Source organism: Prosopis cineraria, unplaced genomic scaffold (assembly GCF_029017545.1).
Source record: "Prosopis cineraria cultivar Desert tree isolate PC_DT_omini unplaced genomic scaffold, ASM2901754v1 PC86, whole genome shotgun sequence".
Classification (NCBI taxonomy): Eukaryota; Viridiplantae; Streptophyta; class Magnoliopsida; order Fabales; family Fabaceae; genus Prosopis; species Prosopis cineraria.
The window spans coordinates 1-6,330 of NW_026555413.1; the positions used below are offsets into that span (position 1 = coordinate 1).

The window sequence follows — 6,330 nt, forward strand, 5'->3', positions numbered from 1 at the left end:
AAAAAAATTAATTATTATAGAATTTATTAATAACTGAAATAAATTATATTGGATAAGAAATCAGTTATTAATACAGTTAGTTTAATTGTTAATAAATTTTATAATAATTATTTTTTTATATAAGATCTGATTGTAATTCTTTCAAAATAAAAATGTGTTTCACTTTCCTTTCTTTTTTCTGTTGGATACGTGGGATAAATGGGAGCACACTTGAAACAGTACATAAAGTGACCATAGTATGTCACTGTCTTGACTCTTGATTGATCTTTTTTTTTTTGGGCCAACTCTTCATTGATCATATGAGACTTTAGAGTCTTGGCCCAAAAAAAAAAGATTATTTGGATAAAGAATTTTCCATTGATGCATAAAGTACTATTTGGATAATAAATAGTCCTTGATGATATCGCGGCATCCCTCAAATGGGCCTTCAGCTAATGAGGACAAATATACAGCCCAAATCCATAATGGCAAAAAGCCCTTGTAAGGGAGCCCAAAAGGTCAGCCCCAATTGCATAGCAAATAAATAAATAATAAATGCGGTGAGCGTGGATCGAACACGCGACCTTCAGATCTTCAGTCTGACGCTCTCCCAACTGAGCTATCCCCGCACGTTGTTGTGTAATTCTGACATTCTAAATTATTTATTTGTATGTTGTCATTTTTCATGTTACCCATCTTCTCAGGCCAGCCCCGTAATTAGCTCAGAGAAATTATCTGCTTATGACTATCTTACAAATTCTCTTTTTCATTATTTATTTTAGAGCTCCTGCAAATGAATCTCATGCTTAATGGAAATTTAATGAAAAAAGAATCTTTTTTTTTCTCCTGTAAAATGAACCAACTCAAACATTGGATTTTTCTTTATCAGAAAATAAACTGAAATGCTACAAGATACCAAAAAGAATTAGGAAACACAAGAATAGAAGGAAATTAGAACAAACACAGTATAGTGAATAACAGCTGAATTATAACAAGGAACCGATGATGAATGATCTCTAATAATGCATGACAATCCTTGGAGATGTTCACCAGAAACAAGATAATGCAAAGTAAGGCTGCTTGACTGACCACCATTATTTTCCCCTTGAATTTTCTTTTCAAGTTTTTTCAGGTCTCTGAAAAATTTTGCCATGCAATATTAACGACCTTCCAACATAACTATTCCTCGCACACATCACTGCTTATGCAAGGATAATCTAATTTTATTTGAGCACCAAATAAACATGTGTAGAGTCGGGTAGCAGATAGTACTTCTAAAAAGTAAAAACACAAGGAAGTTTTGCCAATGACCATGTAAATCTGCATTGAAGTTCAAAAATTAGATTAAGTTAAAAGGTTGCAATTACATTTATAATGTCTATGACTTTTGTCATGGGAAAGGGAAAATTAGTTTATTTCCCTATAGTCACATTCGTTCCTTTAATCAAGTAAAATGCTGTTGTTTGCTAAAACAAAATCATAAGATGACATACTTCTCTGCAATTTTCTCTTCCCCTTTGATGGTTAATCATCTGCCCATATATGGCATTTGTTATATAGATTCCATTTAATTATATTATCTAAACAAGTTTCAATTTGTTAAATTGACTTTTTACATAACTTTATCAAAACATAAATTATGTTGTAAAATTGACTTTTATCCCAACTTTAGTTTATTAATCGTAGTTCGTACAAAATTTAGTTCTACAAATGTTAATGCAAATAAGCTCTAACAAAACCTTGGTGTAAACTAAGAGATTGGGTTTATAGCTCGCTTAAAGTGATTTTTTTTTTATTAGAAAGCATGCATTCATAAATTAATAATGATAACAAATGATTGGATTTACATAATGAAAACTTTCATCAACTACCCCCTCTTACTGAAGAGGTGGGGGAGCTTAAAGTGATTTCACTTTTTAGTAAATAATAAAAAAAAATATTTGATCTTTTTATTATTTGTTGATGACAAATAATATGTTGTGTACTATTCAAATTTATTGGAGCGCTTTATTCAGACTTCGTTCACTTTATATACACTGCAAGATGCTAATTAGAACATTATTAATTAAAAAAAACTTAAATATTGCAACTCCAGGTTAATTTCTACTGTTAACATACTTGATACCTCTCAAATAACAATCATAATTATTTTACAAAACCTTATGCAATTCCAGGCTAAATTTTGAAGAGAAATAATGGAGTATATTTTATTCACTTGGGCGCATAATGTTTTATACATAACCTCCATTTATAAGCCTTTAGCTATTAAAGTATAACGTTAATGTTATGGATGAATAAGGAAGGACATAATAGTATGCTATGAGAGAAATACTTAGGTCGACTGAGTACACCACATTGTTTGTGATCTATCTAATAAAAACATAACGTTTAGATGTCATTAAATATAAATTGATTTTGATGTCAACGATAGTAAAGAAAAAGCAAAAAATCAAATGTATATTTTTGTTATAAAAAAATCAATTTAAAAAACATCACGCAAGGTTTTATTTAAATTGATTGAAGCATTTTAATTAGAATACTACAAATGATTTAGTACACCCGATCTACATAAATATTTCTCATACAATGAAGTCTCTAGAGGTTATAAGATATTAATTATGTGAAACTCCTCCAAAGTCATTCATTGGAAGATTATAGAAAATGAAGAATCCCCAATTTATGAGTTACAAGCATCGAATCATATAATCATAAGATATTCATGATATTAAGGGCTTTTTAACATTTACATGGAATTGAATTTAAGATTAGTGCTTAAGAATATGTTTGAGAGTATACAATGAAGCAAAAACAACAATTATTAATCGAATGAAATAGGGTGAAGAGCGACAAAGTAAAATGAAACAAAATATTTTATTGTTTGAGAGTTTTATTAAAATAAGGAATAATTTTTATTTTCTGTCTTTGCCTCCCTCTCTTTTCATCCTACTTTTCCTTTCACTTTAAAATTTAGATTATTTATATTAATAATTTTAAAAAATAAAAATTAACATTATATAAATAATATGCTAAACTATTAAATTTTATTGCATGTAAGTATTTTTCAACAAATAATAAAGTTATTATTGTATATGTGAAATTAATCGTTTTTCCTTCCTCCCATTATCTCTCAATCAACCAAGTATAGGAAGAAAAAATTATATCTCTCTCCACTTTTCTTTCCTTTGATTTTTTCCTATCCTTGTTTTTCCATGTGAGCCAAGCACAACATTACGTTGAGAGGAGTGAAAGAGTTAAGAGGGAAAAAAAGGATGAAGGTCATTTGTGTAATGATATTATTTATATCATGTCATTTTTTTGTATTCTCCAAATTAGGGTCAAAAAAATGAATATATGATAACTAAGGATAGCTTGTAATGTTATTCCAAACCATTTTATTACATTTTAAAAAAAAATCCAACAAAACAATGGTATAAAACTTTTCGCAATTTCAGTCCATTTCATTCCATCCAAAATAACTTCCAAGTACTACCTAAATGGCCAGTAGGATTAACGAACGTGGGTCATGTTTTCCCTTATTAATGGATATCTCAATTGAAAAATTAGAAGATATTAATAATTACACCTTTTTAATTAATAATATTTTTTAAAAAATTATCAATTATATTTAAAAGTAGTGTCTGAAAAAATCGGATAGAACATGATGGTAGGATTGGTCGAACCATTGACCAGAGCCATTAACAACTTAGTTTGGATTAAAAAAACTATTTTAGTGATTGAACCAGATTAAACTATAGTTGAGTTATTAGCAGGCCAAAAATTGAAGTTGAATCAAGAATCGAAGCAATTTTCAAAAAATCAGATGATTTTAAATATAATATTAAAAAATCTTAAAAATTTTAAAAAATAAAAAAATTTAAAAATTAGATCCACATTAAAAGCTAACTTTATTTTTTGATAATTCATATATATAAGATATTATCCGAGTCCATTTTTTTCATAAAGTTGTTGATAGTTATAGGGGCAAATATATGTACTTTTAAGTTTACTCATATCTAATTTAATCAAAATTAACCTATATTTAACAAGGTACAAAATTATAATTTATAATATTATTAATTTACTGTTGACCGGTGTAATCCCTTAACCCCAAAATAAAAACTAAATTAACATTAATGTGGTATAAGACCAATCTAGGTCATCTCCTAATGAATGGTTTGTGTTCAACTAAGAGGCTATCTAATGAAATAAATGATTCAATATGTTCAAAGTTTGATTACTTAATTACCTACTTGATAAGTAATTAAAATTGCTAGCTAAGTGAAGGGTGTGGAATTCCTTTTTTGAGAATGTGAAACCTTAAAAATTAGTTGACTTTAGAATCATTATCCTCTTGTGGTTAAGTTAAATTCAGCTCCTCTTTCTTCTTGAACAAAGTTATCTTTATTTAAGAAGATTATCCTAACCTAATTAACATAATTAGCTAAATTTTTTAAGTTTTGCATTAAAGTACCTGGTTCATTTAACCAACTAGTGCAAAGATTAGTCAAGTGTTTCAATTAAAGTTTCTTCCTCAAGTGCTACAGTCAAGCAATGAGATGAACAACCATAAAATTATGTCAAACTACTCAACATCATAAGATTATACAATATCAACATATATATTTTACTAAATGAAAAACACAAAATTATGTGTCTAATAAGGAGTGGCCGAATTAGTTCATGACATCCAAAGAGAGAAATTAACCTCACAATCATTTTCTCTTTGCATAAAGATCAAACTTACATTTGAATTTACAAGCAATAATAATCAAACTCTAGAGTAAGACATTTAACCATCAAGTAAAAAGATAAGATAATAGGAAACAAACGAAACTTGGCCAAATGAAGTTATAGATTCATCCTTTATCTTTATCTCTTTAGAATTTCACTAAGAAATTTAACCAACCATCGCCATCTTCAAGAAACCCAGAACTTCTCCAACTGGCTATACTTCATAGTAAGCTTGAATGAGGAAGATGAGCTTAGATCCCTGTGAGAGTGGAAGGGAATAGACGAGCTAGGTAAGGGATGAAGAATGATGTAGGTTTTGTGAAAATTTAATAGCTAAAGTTAGGGTGCTAGAAAATAATGAACAATGAAAAAAAAAATAAAGAATAAGATGAACTATAGAAAGAAGACAAGAGAAATTAAAATGTGGTGAATGAGTTAAGTATTTGAATCTAAATTGTCTTTTTAGAAGTTGATGATGCGTGTTTTTGGAATCAGATTAGCCTACAAAATTAATTAAAAAATAAATTCAAATCAAAGGAAAAGTTTCATACTTTATGCACATGCCCTTAGGTGATACCTTCTCATTGGTTAAATAATAACTCATATGCTAATATGAATATTCTTATACTTTGCACTTAGAAAATCCGATCCACCTCATCTTCTTAGCCATTTAGCAAGCCATGCCCAAAATACCCTTCTTGCACTTTTTTGACCAATTGATACAAGTCTAAATACACATGTGTCATCAATGTCACATAATAAATAAAGTTAATCAAATAAATGCATGCGACATAATAATTTATATTTAGTAACATGAAATTAATTATTTAAATGGGAGAGAAATAATACAATTTATTTTAAGGGCTGCCCCATGTAAAACCATGTATGCACAAAACTCTAATTAGGTCAACAAAATCAACAACATTAATTTTATAATTTTAATTTATATTTCTCAAACCACATTGAATTTTTAAAATTTTATTTTATATTCATTCTCCTGGATATCAAACACATTTGAATTAATTTTCTTATGCATTTTCTCAAAAGTTTAATTTTTGAACTAAAATGCTTTTAGTGCACAACTTTGTTCTTTAAATAATTTTCTTACTTTTAAAACTATGAATGCATCAAAGTAAGAAATATAACATGTAAAATAACTCCTAAATAATTGAATAAAATGTGTAAATAATGTGCCTCATCAACTGTCATAGTGCATCATTTTATTAAAATATTATATATTTATTTTATATATATATATATATATATAATGTGGTGTGATGCTATTTTGAATATTTTGAGATAGAATCTGTTGACGTGATTGTGGCTGATTAGGCAAAGGCATTGCATGCGATTGCCCTGGATTTTGAACTTGGGGCTGAGTTAATCCTGTTCAAATATATGACCACCTAAGTCCTCTGCATATAGTGCAGTTAAAGAGAGATGCAGGGAAAAGAGATAATGGGTGTAGAAAGAAAGTGAATCCCACATACGTTTACACCGTTTTATATCACTCTCTCTCCAACTATAAGATTGCATGCCTATAGAGGATTCAATTTCAAAGAAAGTGACCTAAGTATAGAATGAATATCAATCAAAATCAATAAGCCAAAACAGGAAACA

General features: G+C 28.5%; 1 non-coding gene across 1 annotated transcript; it reads right to left on the reverse strand.

The window, feature by feature from the left end:
• Positions 1 to 535: 535 nt before the first annotated feature.
• On the reverse strand, positions 536 to 608 carry TRNAF-GAA (transfer RNA phenylalanine (anticodon GAA)). The gene has a single exon. It is a non-coding gene; the product is annotated as a tRNA-Phe (tRNA).
• Between the last annotated feature and the right edge of the window lie 5,722 nt (positions 609 to 6,330).